The sequence below is a fragment of the Engystomops pustulosus genome, chromosome 4 (genome assembly GCF_040894005.1).
Source record: "Engystomops pustulosus chromosome 4, aEngPut4.maternal, whole genome shotgun sequence".
Classification (NCBI taxonomy): Eukaryota; Metazoa; Chordata; class Amphibia; order Anura; family Leptodactylidae; genus Engystomops; species Engystomops pustulosus.
In genome coordinates this window covers 189,397,233-189,409,908 of record NC_092414.1, presented here as the reverse complement: position 1 = coordinate 189,409,908, position 12,676 = coordinate 189,397,233, and the positions used below count along the sequence as shown (strand labels likewise).

Sequence of the window (12,676 nt, the reverse complement as noted above, 5' to 3'; positions counted from 1 at the left end):
ATTCTTAGTAAACGTATAACACCATGAGAACATTTGGAATTTCAGTTTCAACAAAAAACCTGCTAGCAAAGTAGAGAGTATGACTTCATTTTATAAAAAAAATGGAAATGCATGACTTGAAGTATAATGCTATAAGAGCCTCCTAACTTCAAACATTCCCATAGTTTACTGGTTTCGGAAACAGACGCAAAAAAGGCAAGCTTCCAGACACCAAGCAGAGCTCCAGTGGCGCAATCGGTCAGCGCGCGGTACTTATAAAGCAGTAACTGTTGAGCAATGCCGAGGTTGTGAGTTCGAGCCTCACCTGGAGCATTGTTTTCCTCTTTTCATCCATTTTTGTCAATTGCCAAAGAAAGTCTCTCATGGTTCACCATCGCATCAAAACATGATCATTGGGGAAACGTGCCTAGTTCTTTTGCTTTCATGTCTTCTGGCTTCTGCACCCATGTTTTTCAGATAGTTTGCAGTTTGCAAACAAGAACATTTCTTAGAAATCAAATTGTAGTAACTGATTTGTTTGGAAAAGAAAAAAAAACTAAGTGCTCAGCTATATCTCGTTCAGCCCCAGTGGCCTAATGGATAAGGCACTGGCCTCCTAAGCCAGGGATTGTGGGTTCGAGTCCCATCTGGGGTGTTTGAGGCTGTTGATTACCAAAGCACACACACATGCTCTATTTTACTTCCAGATTTAAAGTGCTCAACCGTCTTCTTCATTTCTTAATGGTCCCATATGCTTGTTCAAAAGATCTTGGGAATTCTGATAGCACATTAAACATACAATGAAAACTTTAAGTCCCAAGAATCGCCATGCATTTCCACTGCTTTGAAAGGGTCAGTCATTTCCGTTATACAGTCAAATCAAAATACACTCATTTACTATTCATTTATGCCGCAACACAAACACATTCACAGTGAACAACAATCCAGATACAGAAAAGTTTTCAACTGAATGATTAGCAAGCATAGCGACTTTTGATTTAATAAAACACGATGATATTCTTCTGTTAATTGGTACACATTTAGAGTTCAAAATTCTTAGTAAACGTATAACACCATGAGAACATTTGGAATTTCAGTTTCAACAAAAAACCTGCTAGCAAAGTAGAGAGTATGACTTCATTTTATAAAAAAAATGGAAATGCATGACTTGAAGTATAATACTATAAGAGCCTCCTAACTTCAAACATTCCCATAGTTTACTGGTTTCGGAAACAGACGCAAAAAAGGCAAGCTTCCAGACACCAAGCAGAGCTCCAGTGGCGCAATCGGTCAGCGCGCGGTACTTATAAAGCAGTAACTGTTGAGCAATGCCGAGGTTGTGTGTTCGAGCCTCACCTGGAGCATTGTTTTCCTCTTTTCATCCATTTTTGTCAATTGCCAAAGAAAGTCTCTCATGGTTCACCATCGCATCAAAACATGATCATTGGGGAAACGTGCCTAGTTCTTTTGCTTTCATGTCTTCTGGCTTATGCACCAATGTTTTTCAGATAGTTTGCAGTTTGCAAACAAGAACATTTCTTAGAAATCAAATTGTAGTAACTGATTTGTTTGGAAAAGAAAAAAAAACTAAGTGCTCAGCTATATCTCGTTCAGCCCCAGTGGCCTAATGGATAAGGCACTGGCCTCCTAAGCCAGGGATTGTGGGTTCGAGTCCCATCTGGGGTGTTTGAGGCTGTTGATTACCAAAGCACACACACATGCTCTATTTTACTTCCAGATTTAAAGTGCTCAACCGTCTTCTTCATTTCTTAATGGTCCCATATGCTTGTTCAAAAGATCTTGGGAATTCTGATAGCACATTAAACATACAATGAAAACTTTAAGTCCCAAGAATCGCCATGCATTTCCACTGCTTTGAAAGTGTCAGTTATTTCCGTTATACAATCAAATCAAAATACACTCATTTACTATTCATTTATGCCGCAACACAAACACATTCACAGTGAACAACAATCCAGATACAGAAAAGTTTTCAACTGAATGATTAGCAAGCATAGCGACTTTTGATTTAATAAAACACGATGATATTCTTCTGTTAATTGGTACACATTTAGAGTTCAAAATTCTTAGTAAACGTATAACACCATGAGAACATTGGGAATTTCAGTTTCAACAAAAAACCTGCTAGCAAAGTAGAGAGTATGACTTCATTTTATAAAAAAAATGGAAATGCATGACTTGAAGTATAATACTATAAGAGCCTCCTAACTTCAAACATTCCCATAGTTTACTGGTTTCGGAAACAGACGCAAAAAAGGCAAGCTTCCAGACACCAAGCAGAGCTCCAGTGGCGCAATCGGTCAGCGCGCGGTACTTATAAAGCAGTAACTGTTGAGCAATGCCCAGGTTGTGAGTTCGAGCCTCACCTGGAGCATTGTTTTCCTCTTTTCATCCATTTTTGTCAATTGCCAAAGAAAGTCTCTCATGGTTCACCATCGCATCAAAACATGATCATTGGGGAAACGTGCCTAGTTCTTTTGCTTTCATGTCTTCTGGCTTCTGCACCCATGTTTTTCAGATAGTTTGCAGTTTGCAAACAAGAACATTTCTTAGAAATCAAATTGTAGTAACTGATTTGTTTGAAAAAGAAAAAAAAACTAAGTGCTCAGCCATATCTCGTTCAGCCCCAGTGGCCTAATGGATAAGGCACTGGCCTCCTAAGCCAGGGATTGTGGGTTCGAGTCCCATCTGGGGTGTTTGAGGCTGTTGATTACCAAAGCACACACACATGCTCTATTTTACTTCCAGATTTAAAGTGCTCAACCGTCTTCTTCATTTCTTAATGGTCCCATATGCTTGTTCAAAAGATCTTGGGAATTCTGATAGCACATTAAACATGCAATGACAACTTTAAGTCCCAAGAATCGCCATGCATTTCCACTGCTTTGAAAGGGTCAGTCATTTCCGTTATTCAGTCAAATCAAAATACACTCATTTACTATTCATTTATGCCGCAACACAAACACATTCACAGTGAACAACAATCCAGATACAGAAAAGTTTTCAACTGAATGATTAGCAAGCATAGCGACTTTTGATTTAATAAAACACGATGATATTCTTCTGTTAATTGGTACACATTTAGAGTTCAAAATTCTTAGTAAACGTATAACACCATGAGAACATTGGGAATTTCAGTTTCAACAAAAAACCTGCTAGCAAAGTAGAGAGTATGACTTCATTTTATAAAAAAAATGGAAATGCATGACTTGAAGTATAATACTATAAGAGCCTCCTAACTTCAAACATTCCCATAGTTTACTGGTTTCGGAAACAGACGCAAAAAAGGCAAGCTTCCAGACACCAAGCAGAGCTCCAGTGGCGCAATCGGTCAGCGCGCGGTACTTATAAAGCAGTAACTGTTGAGCAATGCCCAGGTTGTGAGTTCGAGCCTCACCTGGAGCATTGTTTTCCTCTTTTCATCCATTTTTGTCAATTGCCAAAGAAAGTCTCTCATGGTTCACCATCGCATCAAAACATGATCATTGGGGAAACGTGCCTAGTTCTTTTGCTTTCATGTCTTCTGGCTTCTGCACCCATGTTTTTCAGATAGTTTGCAGTTTGCAAACAAGAACATTTCTTAGAAATCAAATTGTAGTAACTGATTTGTTTGGAAAAGAAAAAAAAACTAAGTGCTCAGCAATAGCTCGTTCAGCCCCAGTGGCCTAATGGATAAGGCACTGGCCTCCTGAGCCAGGGATTGTGGGTTCAAGTCCCATCTGGGGTGTTTGAGGCTGTTGATTACCAAAGCACACACACATGCTCTATTTTACTTCCAGATTTAAAGTGCTCAACCATCTTCTTCATTTCTTAATGGTCCCATATGCTTGTTCAAAAGATCTTGGGAATTCTGATAGCACATTAAACATACAATGACAAGTTTAAGTCCCAAGAATCGCCATGCATTTCCACTGCTTTGAAAGGGTCAGTCATTTCCGTTATACAGTCAAATCAAAATACACTCATTTACTATTCATTTATGCCGCAACACAAACACATTCACAGTGAACAACAATCCAGATACAGAAAAGTTTTCAACTGAATGATTAGCAAGCATAGCGACTTTTGATTTAATAAAATACGATGATATTCTTCTGTTAATTGGTACACATTTAGAGTTCAAAATTCTTAGTAAACGTATAACACCATGAGAACATTTGGAATTTCAGTTTCAACAAAAAACCTGCTAGCAAAGTAGAGAGTATGACTTCATTTTATAAAAAAAATGGAAATGCATGACTTGAAGTATAATACTATAAGAGCCTCCTAACTTCAAAAATTCCCATAGTTTACTGGTTTCGGAAACAGACGCAAAAAAGGCAAGCTTCCAGACACCAAGCAGAGCTCCAGTGGCGCAATCGGTCAGCGCGCGGTACTTATAAAGCAGTAACTGTTGAGCAATGCCGAGGTTGTGAGTTCAAGCCTCACCTGGAGCATTGTTTTCCTCTTTTCATCCATTTTTGTCAATTGCCAAAGAAAGTCTCTCATGGTTCACCATCGCATCAAAACATGATCATTGGGGAAACGTGCCTAGTTCTTTTGCTTTCATGTCTTCTGGCTTCTGCACCCATGTTTTTCAGATAGTTTGCAGTTTGCAAACAAGAACATTTCTTAGAAATCAAATTGTAGTAACTGATTTGTTTGAAAAAGAAAAAAAAACTAAGTGCTCAGCTATATCTCGTTCAGCCCCAGTGGCCTAATGGATAAGGCACTGGCCTCCTAAGCCAGGGATTGTGGGTTCGAGTCCCATCTGGGGTGTTTGAGGCTGTTGATTACCAAAGCACACACACATGCTCTATTTTACTTCCAGATTTAAAGTGCTCAACCGTCTTCTTCATTTCTTAATGGTCCCATATGCTTGTTCAAAAGATCTTGGGAATTCTGATAGCACATTAAACATGCAATGACAACTTTAAGTCCCAAGAATCGCCATGCATTTCCACTGCTTTGAAAGGGTCAGTCATTTCCGTTATACAGTCAAATCAAAATACACTCATTTACTATTCATTTATGCCGCAACACAAACACATTCACAGTGAACAACAATCCAGATACAGAAAAGTTTTCAACTGAATGATTAGCAAGCATAGCGACTTTTGATTTAATAAAACACGATGATATTCTTCTGTTAATTGGTACACATTTAGAGTTCAAAATTCTTAGTAAACGTATAACACCATGAGAACATTTGGAATTTCAGTTTCAACAAAAAACCTGCTAGCAAAGTAGAGAGCATGACTTCATTTTATAAAAAAAATGGAAATGCATGACTTGAAGTATAATACTATAAGAGCCTCCTAACTTCAAACATTCCCATAGTTTACTGGTTTCGGAAACAGACGCAAAAAAGGCAAGCTTCCAGACACCAAGCAGAGCTCCAGTGGCGCAATCGGTCAGCGCGCGGTACTTATAAAGCAGTAACTGTTGAGCAATGCCGAGGTTGTGAGTTCGAGCCTCACATGGAGCATTGTTTTCCTCTTTTCATCCATTTTTGTCAATTGCCAAAGAAAGTCTCTCATGATTCACCATCGCATCAAAACATGATCATTGGGGAAACGTGCCTAGTTCTTTTGCTTTCATGTCTTCTGGCTTCTGCACCCATGTTTTTCAGATAGTTTGCAGTTTGCAAACAAGAACATTTCTTAGAAATCAAATTGTAGTAAATGATTTGTTTGGAAAAGAAAAAAAAACTAAGTGCTCAGCTATAGCTCGTTCAGCCCCAGTGGCCTAATGGATAAGGCACTGGCCTCCTAAGCCAGGGATTGTGGGTTCGAGTCCCATCTGGGGTGTTTGAGGCTGTTGATTACCAAAGCACACACACATGCTCTATTTTACTTCCAGATTTAAAGTGCTCAACCATCTTCTTCATTTCTTAATGGTCCCATATGCTTGTTCAAAAGATCTTGGGAATTCTGATAGCACATTAAACATACAATGACAACTTTAAGTCCCAAGAATCGCCATGCATTTCCACTGCTTTGAAAGGGTCAGTCATTTCCGTTATACAGTCAAATCAAAATACACTCATTTACTATTCATTTATGCCGCAACACAAACACATTCACAGTGAACAACAATCCAGATACAGAAAAGTTTTCAACTGAATGATTAGCAAGCATAGCGACTTTTGATTTAATAAAACACGATGATATTCTTCTGTTAATTGGTACACATTTAGAGTTCAAAATTCTTAGTAAACGTATAACACCATGAGAACATTTGGAATTTCAGTTTCAACAAAAAACCTGCAAGCAAAGTAGAGAGTATGACTTCATTTTATAAAAAAAATGGAAATGCATGACTTGAAGTATAATACTATAAGAGCCTCCTAACTTCAAACATTCCCATAGTTTACTGGTTTCGGAAACAGACGCAAAAAAGGCAAGCTTCCAGACACCAAGCAGAGCTCCAGTGGCGCAATCGGTCAGCGCGCGGTACTTATAAAGCAGTAACTGTTGAGCAATGCCGAGGTTGTGAGTTCGAGCCTCACCTGGAGCATTGTTTTCCTCTTTTCATCCATTTTTGTCAATTGCCAAAGAAAGTCTCTCATGGTTCACCATCGCATCAAAACATGATCATTGGGGAAACGTGCCTAGTTCTTTTGCTTTCATGTCTTCTGGCTTCTGCACCCATGTTTTTCAGATAGTTTGCAGTTTGCAAACAAGAACATTTCTTAGAAATCAAATTGTAGTAACTGATTTGTTTGGAAAAGAAAAAAAAACTAAGTGCTCAGCTATATCTCGTTCAGCCCCAGTGGCCTAATGGATAAGGCACTGGCCTCCTAAGCCAGGGATTGTGGGTTCGAGTCCCATCTGGGGTGTTTGAGGCTGTTGATTACCAAAGCACACACACATGCTCTATTTTACTTCCAGATTTAAAGTGCTCAACCGTCTTCTTCATTTCTTAATGGTCCCATATGCTTGTTCAAAAGATCTTGGGAATTCTGATAGCACATTAAACATACAATGAAAACTTTAAGTCCCAAGAATCGCCATGCATTTCCACTGCTTTGAAAGTGTCAGTTATTTCCGTTATACAATCAAATCAAAATACACTCATTTACTATTCATTTATGCCGCAACACAAACACATTCACAGTGAACAACAATCCAGATACAGAAAAGTTTTCAACTGAATGATTAGCAAGCATAGCGACTTTTGATTTAATAAAACACGATGATATTCTTCTGTTAATTGGTACACATTTAGAGTTCAAAATTCTTAGTAAACGTATAACACCATGAGAACATTTGGAATTTCAGTTTCAACAAAAAACCTGCTAGCAAAGTAGAGAGTATGACTTCATTTTATAAAAAAAATGGAAATGCATGACTTGAAGTATAATGCTATAAGAGCCTCCTAACTTCAAACATTCCCATAGTTTACTGGTTTCGGAAACAGACGCAAAAGAGGCAAGCTTCCAGACACCAAGCAGAGCTCCAGTGGCGCAATCGGTCAGCACGCGGTACTTATAAAGCAGTAACTGTTGAGCAATGCCGAGGTTGTGAGTTCGAGCCTCACCTGGAGCATTGTTTTCCTCTTTTCATCCATTTTTGTCAATTGCCAAAGAAAGTCTCTCATGGTTCACCATCGCATCAAAACATGATCATTGGGGAAACGTGCCTAGTTCTTTTGCTTTCATGTCTTCTGGCTTCTGCACCCATGTTTTTCAGATAGTTTGCAGTTTGCAAACAAGAACATTTCTTAGAAATCAAATTGTAGTAACTGATTTGTTTGGAAAAGAAAAAAAAACTAAGTGCTCAGCTATATCTCGTTCAGCCCCAGTGGCCTAATGGATAAGGCACTGGCCTCCTAAGCCAGGGATTGTGGGTTCGAGTCCCATCTGGGGTGTTTGAGGCTGTTGATTACCAAAGCACACACACATGCTCTATTCTACTTCCAGATTTAAAGTGCTCAACCTTCTTCTTCATTTCTTAATGGTCCCATTTGCTTGTTCAAAAGATCTTGGGAATTCTGATAGCACATTAAACATACAATGACAACTTTAAGTCCCAAGAATCGCCATAATAATAATCTTTATTTATATAGCGCCATCAAATTACGTAGCGCTTTACAAATCATAGGGGACATATACAACTATATTACATTACAAAGAACAAACAGTCATATGGAACAATAGGAGTGATGGCCCTGCTCACAAGAGCTTACAGACTATGAGGATGAGGGGGTGACACAAGAGGTTGTATAATGGTCCAGCCATTCTTTATAAGGGAACAATATAAAAATAATTTAATAAATAATTTACTAAACAACGATGTTGCTGCTTGAACCAGCCATCAGCCGCCATCTTATTTACAGGGTCCTAGGTGAAAAAGACTGCAGCCAAGCCTGGAGCTTGGTATATATCAGCTGTTTGCCAGATAACAGATAGGATAGTACATAGGATGGATTAGTAAAGGGAGAGTTGACATTTCATGCGGTTAGCGAGTGTGATAAGCTTGCCTAAAGAGATGGGTTTTAAGAGCACGTTTGAAGCTTTGGAGAGTGGGTATTAGTCTGAGAGTCTGGGGAAGAGCATTCCAGAGAATTGGTGCAACTCGGGAGAAGTCCTGGAGACGTGCATGAGAGGTTCGAATTAAGGTAGAGATTAATCTAATGTCACTGGCAGATCGAAGAGCACGGGAAGGGCGATAGACTGAGAGAAGAGAGATAGGGAGGTGCAGCATTATTCAGAGCTTTGTGGATGAGGGTTATTATTTTAAAGTGAATACGGAAGGAGACAGGTAGCCAGTGCAGTGATTGGCACAAACTGGAGGCATCTGTGTAGCGTTTGGCCTAAAAGACGAGCCTGGCTGCTGCATTGAGAATAGATTGTAGAGGAGAGAGTTTGGAGAGTGGATGCATTTCCACTGCTTTGAAAGGGTCAGTCATTTCCGTTATACAGTCAAATCAAAATACACTCATTTACTATTCATTTATGCCGCAACACAAACACATTCACAGTGAACAACAATCCAGATACAGAAAAGTTTTCAACTGAATGATTAGCAAGCATAGCGACTTTTGATTTAATAAAACACGATGATATTCTTCTGTTAATTGGTACACATTTAGAGTTCAAAATTCTTAGTAAACGTATAACACCATGAGAACATTTGGAATTTCAGTTTCAACAAAAAACCTGCTAGCAAAGTAGAGAGTATGACTTCATTTTATAAAAAAAATGGAAATGCATGACTTGAAGTATAATACTATAAGAGCCTCCTAACTTCAAACATTCCCATAGTTTACTGGTTTCGGAAACAGACGCAAAAAAGGCAAGCTTCCAGACACCAAGCAGAGCTCCAGTGGCGCAATCGGTCAGCGCGCGGTACTTATAAAGCAGTAACTGTTGAGCAATGCCGAGGTTGTGAGTTCGAGCCTCACCTGGAGCATTGTTTTCCTCTTTTCATCCATTTTTGTCAATTGCCAAAGAAAGTCTCTCATGGTTCACCATCGCATCAAAACATGATCATTGGGGAAACGTGCCTAGTTCTTTTGCTTTCATGTCTTCTGGCTTCTGCACCCATGTTTTTCAGATATGTTTGCAGTTTGCAAACAAGAACATTTCTTAGAAATCAAATTGTAGTAACTGATTTGTTTGGAAAAGAAAAAAAAACTAAGTGCTCAGCTATATCTCGTTCAGCCCCAGTGGCCTAATGGATAAGGCACTGGCCTCCTAAGCCAGGGATTGTGGGTTCGAGTCCCATCTGGGGTGTTTGAGGCTGTTGATTACCAAAGCACACACACATGCTCTATTTTACTTCCAGATTTAAAGTGCTCAACCGTCTTCTTCATTTCTTAATGGTCCCATATGCTTGTTCAAAAGATCTTGGGAATTCTGATAGCACATTAAACATACAATGAAAACTTTAAGTCCCAAGAATCGCCATGCATTTCCACTGCTTTGAAAGTGTCAGTTATTTCCGTTATACAATCAAATCAAAATACACTCATTTACTATTCATTTATGCCGCAACACAAACACATTCACAGTGAACAACAATCCAGATACAGAAAAGTTTTCAACTGAATGATTAGCAAGCATAGCGACTTTTGATTTAATAAAACACGATGATATTCTTCTGTTAATTGGTACACATTTAGAGTTCAAAATTCTTAGTAAACGTATAACACCATGAGAACATTTGGAATTTCAGTTTCAACAAAAAACCTGCAAGCAAAGTAGAGAGTATGACTTCATTTTATAAAAAAAATGGAAATGCATGACTTGAAGTATAATACTATAAGAGCCTCCTAACTTCAAACATTCCCATAGTTTACTGGTTTCGGAAACAGACGCAAAAAAGGCAAGCTTCCAGACACCAAGCAGAGCTCCAGTGGCGCAATCGGTCAGCGCGCGGTACTTATAAAGCAGTAACTGTTGAGCAATGCCGAGGTTGTGAGTTCGAGCCTCACCTGGAGCATTGTTTTCCTCTTTTCATCCATTTTTGTCAATTGCCAAAGAAAGTCTCTCATGGTTCACCATCGCATCAAAACATGATCATTGGGGAAACGTGCCTAGTTCTTTTGCTTTCATGTCTTCTGGCTTCTGCACCCATGTTTTTCAGATAGTTTGCAGTTTGCAAACAAGAACATTTCTTAGAAATCAAATTGTAGTAACTGATTTGTTTGGAAAAGAAAAAAAAACTAAGTGCTCAGCTATATCTCGTTCAGCCCCAGTGGCCTAATGGATAAGGCACTGGCCTCCTAAGCCAGGGATTGTGGGTTCGAGTCCCATCTGGGGTGTTTGAGGCTGTTGATTACCAAAGCACACACACATGCTCTATTTTACTTCCAGATTTAAAGTGCTCAACCGTCTTCTTCATTTCTTAATGGTCCCATATGCTTGTTCAAAAGATCTTGGGAATTCTGATAGCACATTAAACATACAATGAAAACTTTAAGTCCCAAGAATCGCCATGCATTTCCACTGCTTTGAAAGGGTCAGTCATTTCCGTTATACAGTCAAATCAAAATACACTCATTTACTATTCATTTATGCCGCAACACAAACACATTCACAGTGAACAACAATCCAGATACAGAAAAGTTTTCAACTGAATGATTAGCAAGCATAGCGACTTTTGATTTAATAAAACACGATGATATTCTTCTGTTAATTGGTACACATTTAGAGTTCAAAATTCTTAGTAAACGTATAACACCATGAGAACATTTGGAATTTCAGTTTCAACAAAAAACCTGCTAGCAAAGTAGAGAGTATGACTTCATTTTATTAAAAAAATGGAAATGCATGTCTTGAAGTATAATACTATAAGAGCCTCCTAACTTCAAACATTCCCATAGTTTACTGGTTACGGAAACAGACGCAAAAAAGGCAAGCTTCCAGACACCAAGCAGAGCTCCAGTGGCGCAATCGGTCAGCGCGCGGTACTTATAAAGCAGTAACTGTTGAGCAATGCCGAGGTTGTGAGTTCGAGCCTCACCTGGAGCATTGTTTTCCTCTTTTCATCCATTTTTGTCAATTGCCAAAGAAAGTCTCTCATGGTTCACCATCGCATCAAAACATGATCATTGGGGAAACGTGCCTAGTTCTTTTGCTTTCATGTCTTCTGGCTTCTGCACCCATGTTTTTCAGATAGTTTGCAGTTTGCAAACAAGAACATTTCTTAGAAATCAAATTGTAGTAACTGATTTGTTTGGAAAAGAAAAAAAAACTAAGTGCTCAGCTATATCTCGTTCAGCCCCAGTGGCCTAATGGATAAGGCACTGGCCTCCTAAGCCAGGGATTGTGGGTTCGAGTCCCATCTGGGGTGTTTGAGGCTGTTGATTACCAAAGCACACACACATGCTCTATTTTACTTCCAGATTTAAAGTGCTCAACCGTCTTCTTCATTTCTTAATGGTCCCATATGCTTGTTCAAAAGATCTTGGGAATTCTGATAGCACAGTAAACATACAATGAAAACTTTAAGTCCCAAGAATCGCCATGCATTTCCACTGCTTTGAAAGGGTCAGTCATTTCCTTTATACAGTCAAATCAAAATACACTCATTTACTATTCATTTATGCCGCAACACAAACACATTCACAGTGAACAACAATCCAGATACAGAAAAGTTTTCAACTGAATGATTAGCAAGCATAGCGACTAGAGATGAGCGAACACTAAAATGCTCGGGTACTCGTTATTCGAGACGAACTTTTCCCGATGCTCGAGTGCTCGTCTCGAATAACGAACCCCATTGAAGTCAATGGGAGACTCGAGCATTTTTCAAGGGGACCAAGGCTCTGCACAGGGAAGCTTGGCCAAACACCTGGGAACCTCAGAAAAGGATGGAAACACCACGGAAATGGACAGGAAACAGCAGGGGCAGCATGCATGGATGCCTCTGAGGCTGCTTAATCGCACCATTATGCCGAAATTATGGGCAACAGCATGGCCATGACAGAGTGACAGAATGAAGCTAGATAGCATGTAAAACATCCAATAATTGACCCTGACACTATAGGGGACGGCATGCAGAGGCAGAGGCAGCGGCAGCAGGCTAGAGAGTGGCATGGCGACATACCCTAATTGGACTCAGGCTTCAAACCAATGGGTGTCAGAGAGGAACCAAAGGAGGTGAGCAAGAAGCGCTCAAATAATATCGGTACATGATAAAAGTTTGCCAGTATATTTTGTGGATTACACAGCAGGGTGGCGACAAAG

At 39.4% G+C, this 12,676-nt stretch overlaps 17 non-coding genes across 17 annotated transcripts; all 17 read left to right on the top strand.

Moving 5' to 3' along the window:
- The first annotated feature begins 219 nt into the window (after positions 1-219).
- TRNAI-UAU (transfer RNA isoleucine (anticodon UAU)) lies at positions 220-312 on the top strand. The gene is given in 2 exon segments: positions 220-257; positions 277-312. It is a non-coding gene; the product is annotated as a tRNA-Ile (tRNA).
- Positions 313-561: 249 nt separating this feature from the next.
- TRNAR-CCU (transfer RNA arginine (anticodon CCU)) lies at positions 562-634 on the top strand. The gene has a single exon. It is a non-coding gene; the product is annotated as a tRNA-Arg (tRNA).
- Positions 635-1,592: 958 nt separating this feature from the next.
- Positions 1,593-1,665, top strand: TRNAR-CCU (transfer RNA arginine (anticodon CCU)). The gene has a single exon. It is a non-coding gene; the product is annotated as a tRNA-Arg (tRNA).
- Positions 1,666-2,623: 958 nt separating this feature from the next.
- Positions 2,624-2,696, top strand: TRNAR-CCU (transfer RNA arginine (anticodon CCU)). The gene has a single exon. It is a non-coding gene; the product is annotated as a tRNA-Arg (tRNA).
- A 958-nt stretch (positions 2,697-3,654) lies between these two features.
- On the top strand, positions 3,655-3,727 carry TRNAR-CCU (transfer RNA arginine (anticodon CCU)). Its single transcript has one exon. It is a non-coding gene; the product is annotated as a tRNA-Arg (tRNA).
- A 616-nt stretch (positions 3,728-4,343) lies between these two features.
- On the top strand, positions 4,344-4,436 carry TRNAI-UAU (transfer RNA isoleucine (anticodon UAU)). The gene is given in 2 exon segments: positions 4,344-4,381; positions 4,401-4,436. It is a non-coding gene; the product is annotated as a tRNA-Ile (tRNA).
- A 249-nt stretch (positions 4,437-4,685) lies between these two features.
- On the top strand, positions 4,686-4,758 carry TRNAR-CCU (transfer RNA arginine (anticodon CCU)). Its single transcript has one exon. It is a non-coding gene; the product is annotated as a tRNA-Arg (tRNA).
- Positions 4,759-5,716: 958 nt separating this feature from the next.
- Positions 5,717-5,789, top strand: TRNAR-CCU (transfer RNA arginine (anticodon CCU)). Its single transcript has one exon. It is a non-coding gene; the product is annotated as a tRNA-Arg (tRNA).
- Positions 5,790-6,405: 616 nt separating this feature from the next.
- On the top strand, positions 6,406-6,498 carry TRNAI-UAU (transfer RNA isoleucine (anticodon UAU)). Its single transcript is given in 2 exon segments — positions 6,406-6,443; positions 6,463-6,498. It is a non-coding gene; the product is annotated as a tRNA-Ile (tRNA).
- A 249-nt stretch (positions 6,499-6,747) lies between these two features.
- On the top strand, positions 6,748-6,820 carry TRNAR-CCU (transfer RNA arginine (anticodon CCU)). The gene has a single exon. It is a non-coding gene; the product is annotated as a tRNA-Arg (tRNA).
- A 958-nt stretch (positions 6,821-7,778) lies between these two features.
- Positions 7,779-7,851, top strand: TRNAR-CCU (transfer RNA arginine (anticodon CCU)). The gene has a single exon. It is a non-coding gene; the product is annotated as a tRNA-Arg (tRNA).
- A 1,451-nt stretch (positions 7,852-9,302) lies between these two features.
- TRNAI-UAU (transfer RNA isoleucine (anticodon UAU)) lies at positions 9,303-9,395 on the top strand. Its single transcript is given in 2 exon segments — positions 9,303-9,340; positions 9,360-9,395. It is a non-coding gene; the product is annotated as a tRNA-Ile (tRNA).
- Positions 9,396-9,645: 250 nt separating this feature from the next.
- On the top strand, positions 9,646-9,718 carry TRNAR-CCU (transfer RNA arginine (anticodon CCU)). Its single transcript has one exon. It is a non-coding gene; the product is annotated as a tRNA-Arg (tRNA).
- Positions 9,719-10,334: 616 nt separating this feature from the next.
- On the top strand, positions 10,335-10,427 carry TRNAI-UAU (transfer RNA isoleucine (anticodon UAU)). The gene is given in 2 exon segments: positions 10,335-10,372; positions 10,392-10,427. It is a non-coding gene; the product is annotated as a tRNA-Ile (tRNA).
- Positions 10,428-10,676: 249 nt separating this feature from the next.
- Positions 10,677-10,749, top strand: TRNAR-CCU (transfer RNA arginine (anticodon CCU)). The gene has a single exon. It is a non-coding gene; the product is annotated as a tRNA-Arg (tRNA).
- Positions 10,750-11,365: 616 nt separating this feature from the next.
- On the top strand, positions 11,366-11,458 carry TRNAI-UAU (transfer RNA isoleucine (anticodon UAU)). Its single transcript is given in 2 exon segments — positions 11,366-11,403; positions 11,423-11,458. It is a non-coding gene; the product is annotated as a tRNA-Ile (tRNA).
- Positions 11,459-11,707: 249 nt separating this feature from the next.
- TRNAR-CCU (transfer RNA arginine (anticodon CCU)) lies at positions 11,708-11,780 on the top strand. Its single transcript has one exon. It is a non-coding gene; the product is annotated as a tRNA-Arg (tRNA).
- Positions 11,781-12,676: the final 896 nt, after the last annotated feature.